This window comes from Canis lupus, chromosome 1 (genome assembly GCF_048164855.1).
Source record: "Canis lupus baileyi chromosome 1, mCanLup2.hap1, whole genome shotgun sequence".
NCBI lineage: Eukaryota > Metazoa > Chordata > Mammalia > Carnivora > Canidae > Canis > Canis lupus.
The window spans coordinates 102,705,719-102,714,630 of NC_132838.1; positions in this window are offsets into that span (position 1 = coordinate 102,705,719).

The following is an 8,912-nucleotide window of genomic DNA, read 5'->3' on the forward strand; positions in this document are numbered from 1 at the left end:
TAATCACTGATGGATGGTTCAGTTCCCCCAGCTGGACCCCTTTCTCCAGAAATCAAAGAGTGATGCCCCAGGCGCAGACCTGGGCTTCTCCAGCAAGGCTGGCCCTGCCGGAGCAATCAAGGCGACTTTCCAACAGCTTCCACCCAGGTTTCACTGGCTGGCCCAGAGAAGGAGCTACAGTTATTGGAGGGTATCATGGTTAAAATTGCAACTGTAGCATCTCTGAGGAATGCAGGGCAAGTCAGTGGGTGGCAAGGGGTTGTGTGTCCATACGGGATGATAGACATTAGGGCATATTAGTGGTGAAATCTGTATGGAGTGATAACTGCTTATGCCCTTATATGGGGTCTGGGTAAGGTAGGTTCAGATAGCCCTGCGTGCTACTTCCCCAGCAGGTGACTTCCCCACTCTCTCCCTCCGCTGCAGGCCACGGAATCTCACCCAAGAGCTCATTCCATTAAAAGCCTGTCTCCACTAACTTTTGCCTGGCCTCTCTATTCCATTTCACTACTGATCAGATTAAACCTGACAAACAGTGCCTGTGATTTTTCATTCACAAACTATGGGTAATAATAACCTCTTCCTTACTGGGTCGGGATCAGGTAATTCGTTAATACACATTAAGTTCTAAGGACTAAATGAGCTCGTAGCCTTAATGCTGAAATGTGCTTCGTGCTCTGCCCTCTGGACAACACATTAACATAGGAAGATTTTGAAGAATGAAGGTATGAAGTTCCAGAGAAAAGGTGGCCTAGGGGATCGTGGGATTTCACAGAGGGGATCAGAAGGGGGTTTTGGGGGATCCCTGAGTGGCGCAGCGGTTTGGCGCCTGCCTTTGGCCCAGGGCGCGATCCTGGAGACCCGGGATCGAATCCCACGTCGGGCTCCCGGTGCATGGAGCCTGCTTCTCCCTCTGCCCCTCTCTCTCTCTCTCTCTCTCTGTGACTATCATAAAGAAATAAAAATTAAAAAAAAAAAAAAAAAAAAAAAAGAAGGGGGTTTTGGGAATGGGCACTTCTCACTTGTCAAGTCAATTTTGAGGGTCCCCTGTGGTAATCCCTGGCCTAGGCCTGTATGTAGTAAACGTTTAGCTCTCTGAATGCTGTTCTCAACACCCCCACCCTCCAATGGTGTGACATGGTGCAAAACAGGCTCATTCCCTGGTTCTGTTTGGTTTACTCTCATATGAGATCATACAGTACTGCTTATAAAGCTTAAAGGAGAGATGATACAATGTTTATTATACAGTGCATGTCCCTGTGCTTGGTCCTGAGAGCAGTAATCCACCCATGGAACATCCCATTTCCTTGCTCAGTTTTGTTATATCATTGTCTTCCTCAAAGATGTTCTTGCTGAGTAGTTGGGTCATTGTGACTTTGCATTGTGTCTTCAAGAGTATACCCCTCTTAGAAATACAAACTTAGGGGCACCTGCGTGGCTCAGTTGGTTGAGCATCCAACTCTTGATTCTGGCTCAGGTCATGATCTCAGGGTTGTGAGATTGAGCCCTATTGGGCTCTGTGCTAGTAGAGTCCCATATCAGAGTCTCTCCTCAGTGGGGAATTGGCTTCTCCCTCTCCCTATGTTCTCCCTCTTTGTCTCTCTCTCTCTCTCACAGTGAATAAATAAAATCTTAAAGATTTTATTTATTTATTCATGAGAGACATGGGGGCGGGGGGGAAAGAGACAGAGACAGAGACAGAGAGAATCAGAGACACAGGCAGAGGGAGAAGCAGGCTCCATGCAGGGAGCCTGACGTGGGACTCGATCCCGGGTCTCCAGGATCAGGCCCTCGGCTGCAGGCGGCACTAAACCGCTGAGCCACCCGGGCTGCCCAATAAATAAAATCTTAAAAGAAAAAAGAAAAAATTCAATTCAGCCTCTGGACCACCTTTATTGAATTTAAAAATGTCCACTGGGGAAAAGCTGCCCTTATACCATGAATAATCTCCTTCGATCCCCTGTCCTAAGGAATCTCTCTCTCTCTCCTCTCTGTGTATTCTAATGAATAAATAATTAAAATCTTAAAAAAAAAAAAAGAAATGGAAACAGACCATTCACATTCTGTTTCTGGATGTTTGCTGATTAAGCAAGAGCATGCCTTTATTTTCCCATTCTCTATTTTACTAATCCTGCTCCAACCTACCTACATGTTTATTCACCCTCCTCACATCTGTTGAATAGAGCACACAGATATCACCAAGGTGACCGTCCGTGAGACAAGTCAAACACACTCTAATTCTGACCAGGCAGGGCATTTCCTCAACCGTGTCTCCTGCCCTCTGTGTGGAGAATGCAAGTTAGGACATTTTCTCTTGTGATTCGAAGGTGATTTAAGTAGAATTTTCTTTTTCTTTTTTTTTTTTTTATAAATTTTTATTTATTTATGATAGTCACACACAGATAGAGAGAGAGAGGCAGAGACACAGGCAGAGGGAGAAGCAGGCTCCATGCACCGGGAGCCCGACGTGGGATTCGATCCCGGGTCTCCAGGATCGCGCCCTGGGCCAAAGGCAGGCGCCAAACCGCTGCCACCCAGGGATCCCTAAGTGGAATTTTCAATGCAGAGTTTTTCTAAGGATTGAGTAGGAATCATTATACAATAGTTTCAGATTAGTGAGACAAATTGATGACAGTCATCTGAGATAAGGAGTTCAAAGACTTTTTAAAAAAGATTGTATTTATTTATTTGAGAGAGAGAAAAAGAAACCATGAGAAGGGGAGGAGCAGAGTAAAAGAGAGAAGCAGATTCCCTGCTAAGCAGGGACTCTGATGCAGGGCTCATCTCAGGACCTGAGATCTTGACCTAAGCCAAAGGCAGATGCTTAACCAACTGAGCCACCCAGGCATCCCAAGAAGTTCAGACTCGACCTCTAAACTGTTGCATAATGATTTCTGTAGAAGAGATGGAGCTTTTATTTTATTTTAAAGATTTTATTTATTTACTCATGAGAGACACACACAGAGAGACAGAGACACAGGCAGAGGGAGAAGCAGGCTCCAGGCAGGAAGCCCGACGTGGGACTCGATCCCGAGTCTCCAGGATCCCGCCCTGAGCCGAAGGCAGCGCCAAACCGCTACGCCACCGCCACCGGGGCTACCCGAGATGGACCTTTTAGACAATAAAATGAACGAGGGTTACTTGCAAACTTTGTTATTGTTGTGTAACCTTTACAAAATTATGCTGCACGTGAAACTGCACAATCAAGCACAACTGGACGACGAGGTGCATATGGATGTCATAGTAAGTACATGGATTTATCTACTCTGATGTTCTGTGAATTTTTATAGGTAAAAGATAAGAGGGTGCTATAAAAACCACAGGAGACTAATAGCGAGTTTTGCAAAAGACTAAATGGCCACTGGACAGCTAGATGACCACTTATTTGGCCATCAGAACAATAGAGAATATCAGGGCAGCCCCCGTGGCTCAGCGGTTTAGCACCGACTTCAGCCCAGGGCCTGATCCTGGAGACCAGGGATCGAGTCTCACGTTGGGCTCCCTGCATGGAGCCCGCTTCTCTCTGCCTGTGTCTGTGCCTCTCTCTCTGTGTCTCTCATGAATAAATAAATAAATCTTAAAAAGAAAAAAAAAAAAAAAAAGAGAGAGAATATCAGTTCTGCCACTATGCTGTTTATATATTGTCTCCACGGACAATACACAAATATAATACAATGGATGCTATCCAAGACTCATCAGACCAACACGGTAAAGTTACTAATTAGATCCCAACTAAACATAAAAGTTTTTAAAAATTTAAGAAGTCAAAAAAGAGTAAAAAGAGACTACATGGTCATTGAGAATCAAGGTATTAACAATATTATCGAAAGACATAGAAAGCCCTGGAAATTCCCAAGAATAAAATCGTATCTTTTTTTAAGGTTTTTTTTTTTTTTTTTTTTTTAAGATTTATTTATTTAGCAGTGCGTGGGTGGCTCAGTCAGTTAAGCATCTGCCTTTAGCTCAGGTCATGATCCCAGAGTCCTGGCTCCCTGCTCTGGGGGAAGTCGGCTTCTCCTTCTCTTTCTGCCCCTCCCCCGCACTCATGCATTTCTCTCTCTCTCTCAAAGAATAAATAAAGAATGCACAAGTGGGAGGGGCAGGGAGAGAGAGAATCTTAAGCAGACTCCCCGCTGAGCATGGAGCCCCACCCAGGGCTGGATCTCAGAACTCTTGAGATCAAGACCCAAACAGAAACCGAGAGTCAGTTGCTTAACCTACTGCAATACCCAGGAGCGCTTGAATTTGTTTATTATTCTAATCGATTCTTGCCTGGTTCTTGATATTCCTGTTCAGATTTTTCAGAGATAAACTTTGAAGGGGCACAAAGCTTTGCAGTAGCCATTGAGGAGATCCACAGAGATGCCAGTCAGCTTCCCAACCTCACCGTGGGTGTCTCCATTCTGGACTTCAGAGACATGGTGTCCCTGGCCTTTCAGAAGACTGAATCTGCACGTGGTCACAAGGGCCCCATTCCTAACTACAGCTGCCATGGCAGCCTCCCTCTGGCTGCAGTGGTTGGAGCAGCCAGATCAGCTATTTCTATTCCAATGGCAAGATATCCAGCACTTAAAAAAAATTCCCCTTGTGAGTAGCCCTGAAATCTCCATTATCATGCTTAACTACATCCCTATTACAAGCATCATTGGCTTTCTTATTTTTTTTAAAGATTTATTTATTAGAGAGAGAGAGAGAGAGGCAGCCTGAGCACAGGGGGTGAGGTGCAGAGGGAGAAAAAGAATCCTCAAGTAAAAAAAAAAAAAAAAAAAAAAAAAAAAAAAAAAAGAATCCTCAAGTAGACTCTGCTGAGCATGGAGCCTGACATGGGGCTCAATTTCATGACTCTGAGATCACAACATGAGCTGAAATTGAGAGCCTGATGCACAACTGACTGAACCACCCAGGTGTCCATTTCTTATTTATGTGAAGTTAGTCAAATTATTTTTGAGCCTCCTTGTCCTAAACTACAAAATAAGGAAAACCACAGTATTCTTGTAGGTTGGCAGAAGGATTGAGGAGTAGGTATGAAGGGTGAAAACAAACTAAGTCCTAAAGTGGTGTTATTGTCTTGATCCTTCCCCTCCTCCTCTTCGTCCTTCTTCCCGTCTTCTTAATCTTCCTATTATCATTGACAGTGAAGTATCAGAAATCATACTAAGATCTCATGCCCTCTGATCATCAGATGTACCAACCTTTCAAATTCTTGAGTGACAATCATATCTTGTCTAAGGTATCTTTTTTAAAGATTTTATTTATTTGACTGAGAGAGAGAGCGAGAGAGCGCACAAGCAGGGGGAGAAGCAGAGGGAGAGGGAGCAGGGAGCCGGATGCAAGGCTCAATCCCAGGATGCTGGGACCATGACCTGAGCTGAAGGCAGAAGTACACTTAACCAACTGAGCCACCCAGGAGCCCCTAAGACATATTACTTATACATCACTATCATAACAAAAAACAATCATGATAGTAGCATCTCTTTAAGAAGAACTCTGGGGGGATCCCTGGGTGGCTTAGCGATTTAGTGCCTACCTTTGGCCCAGGGCATGATCCTGAGTCCCGGGATCGAGTCCCACGTCAGGCTCCCTGCATAGAGCCTGCTTCTCCCTCTGCCTGTGTCTCTGCCTCTCTCTCTCTGTCTTTCATGAATAAATAAATTTAAAAAAAAATCTTTAAAAAAAAAAAAGAACTCTGGAATTTTTCTAAGACATTCTCATCTTGGAGAATCTGTGGTACCTTCACTCTCCCCTGGAGATTTCAGAAGCTGTAAGCCCCATCCCCCTGTACCAGCCAGGAGTGAATAGATGGTGCATGGAGAATTCTCAGAAGAAAGCCTGACTGACTCTCCACATTCTTCTGTTTGTGCCCGTCTGATTGTCAGAGAGAGGTCTGTACCATGGTATTTCCACACTTCAGACTTGGATTCAAATGAGCTTTTAAAAAGAAAGATGTATGGGCAGCCCAGGTGGCTCAGTGTTTTAGCACAGCCTTCGGCCCAGTGTGTGATCCTGGAGACCTGGGATCGAGTCCTGTGTCGGGCTTCCTGTATGGAGCCTGCTTCTCCCTCTGCCTGTCTCTCTCCCTGTGTGTGTCTCTCATGAATGAATGAATAAAATCTTTTAAATAAATAAAATAGGGCAGCCCCGGTGGCGCAGCGGTTTAGCGCCGCCTGCAGCCCAGGGCATGATCCTGGAGACCCTGGATGAGTCCCACGTTGGGCTCTCTGCATGGGGCCTGCTTCTCCCTCTGCCTGTGTCTCTGCCTCTCTCTCTCTGTGTCTCTATGAATAAATAAATAAAAATCTTTAAAAATAAATAAATAAATAAATAAATAAATAAATAAATAAATAAAATCTTAAAAATAAAAGAAGAATCCACATGAAAAATTTAGAGGATTTTAGAATTCAATTTAAGTCTCTCACAGAGAACTCTAGATTTCAGGTTTGTCCCAGGGGAAAAAAAAATTTGAATAGCCTCTGCCATAGTCTTTGTACTGCTGTCAGCCATGAAGAAGAATTGTGAGGTCATCACTCTGAAGTATAAGCAGTGATTTCAGAGTGTGTATATGTGAGTGCTTCATTTGTACTTTCTGGTCTTGAGGACCAGGAAGGATGACATTTTAATCCAGGTATCATGAAATCATTGGTGGCTTTGCCCGTAGACGGAGCTCACTGAAACAGTTGTTAGGCATCTGCTCTCTGAAATAACTTAAAAGTATTTAAGCTCTCTTCACAAAAACTATCCTGGCTATTTCTTTCTTTCTTTTTTTCTTTTTTTTTTTTTTTTACGATTTTATTTATTTATTCATGAGGGACAGAGAGAGAGAGGAAGAGACACAGGTAGAGGGAGAAGCAGGCTCCATGCAGGGAGCCTGATGTGGGACTCGATCCCGGGTCTCCAGGATCACCCTGGGTGGAAGGCAGACTCAACTGCTGAGCCACCCAGGGATTCCCAGAACTTAGGGTGACAATTTTGCCATGAGAAAATGAAAACAGGATAGAAAAAAAAGTGCTTGACTTTGTGAAACACAAAAGTTGTTTTGACTTCCAAAACTTTTCTCATTGCTTAAGTTTGTTTCCCTTGTTATTTCTTTTGGTTATAGCCAAAATATCCTAAATTACAATTAACATTGTATTCACTGAATGGATATGGCTCCTGACCCTGATTAAGAGAAAAATTGAGTATTGTGAAAAGTGATTCTGACTTCCTCTGGGATGCCCAAAGATCTAATGTTCAGAGTCTGCTTTCCTCATCTTCCCTGCTCTGTCTACAGTGTGAGCTGTTCTCCCGGATCCAGTCAGGTCCCCTGTCAGGCTCACCTCACTGCTGCTTTGGGTGCAGCCTCTGCTCAGAGGGAACAGGTGATAGGAAGACTTTAAAACCATACCCTCAGGCACCTAGCTAGCTCAATTGGTGGAGCATGTAACTTGTTGATTTCAGGTTGTGGGTTCAAGCCCCACAACGGGTGTAAAGATTACTTAAAAATAAAATCTTAAAACAAAACAAAACAAAATACCCTTCAAGGATGCCTCCATTCTGCAAGTTCTGAGAAGCCACCATTCTTCCAGATCCAATTTGCCCACAAAATAGGGTTTCAGGGCGTCTCCTTAGACATCTTGGATTTCCACTTGGGTGACAGTCAGGGCTTTTTTTGTCCAATTTGATTTGAATGTAAGAGGAAATGCCCAGGTTCACCTCCAGATTCCAGGGCTTATGAAACAATCCTCACAAACAGCTCTTCTGGACCAATGTGTTGGGTTCTTGGAAGCCATGTGGAGGGGTGGATAAACAGTGGCCCACAGGCCAAATTGTTTATCTATTGTCTATGGCTGTGTTTGCATGTCAATGACAGAGTTGAATAATTGTAATGGAGGCTGTGTGGCTGACTAGGCTGAAAATATTTACCATCTAGCCCTTTTTTTTTTTTTAAATTAATTAATTTATTTATTCATGAAAGAGATAAAGAGAGAGAGGCAGAGACACAGGAGGAGGGAGAAGCAGGCTCCATGCCAGGAGCCCAACGCGGGACTCCATCCGGGTACTCCAGGATTGTGCCCTGGGCCAAAGGCAGGTGCTAAACCAGTGAGCCACCCAGGGATCCCCCCATCTAGCCCTTTATAGCAAACTTTGATGACCCCTGATTTGCACAGGTGAGCAAAGTCTATTTACAAAGGAAAAGACTGGAACATCCAGTGCTTTATTCTTTGGGTCCTTCACATTTCTCCATGTTTACAGCGAATTCCCTGCCCTGATTTTTGCACCACTAATACAATAAGGCATTGTAAAATCCCCTATCCCGTATGTGTTTCATATTCTGGAATACTTCATCACCAGATACATGTGGAAAGAGGGGGTAGATATTGTCAAGTCCCCTCATCCCCTCTATGTGTTTGCATCTGGGGTGTTTATTAATAGTAACAATAATGAGTGTCTACAGTGTCATGCCTTTTGGATAAGAAGCACAGAAACGGGGATCCCTGGGTGGCGCAGCGGTTTAGCGCCTGCCTTTGGCCCAGGGCGCGATCCTGGAGACCCGGGATCGAATCCCACGTCGGGCTCCCGGTGCATGGAACCTGCTTCTCCCTCTGCCTGTGTCTCTGCCTCTCTCTCTCTGTGTGTGTGTGACTATCATATATAAAAAAAAAAAAAAAAAAAAAAAGCACAGAAACGATAAAAACAAATAGAAATGGTTACTTGGAGAGGATCCACGGGAATGAGATGTGAGTAAAACCTCCCTTCGTCTTTTTTTTTTTTTTTTTTAATTTATTCACAAGAGACACACACACACACACAGAGGCGGAGACACAGGCAGAGGGAAAAGCTGGCTCCAAGCACGGAGCCCGATGTGGGACTCGATTCCGGGTCTCCAGGATCAGGCCCTGGGCCGAAGGCGGTGCTAAACCGCTGAGCCACCCGGG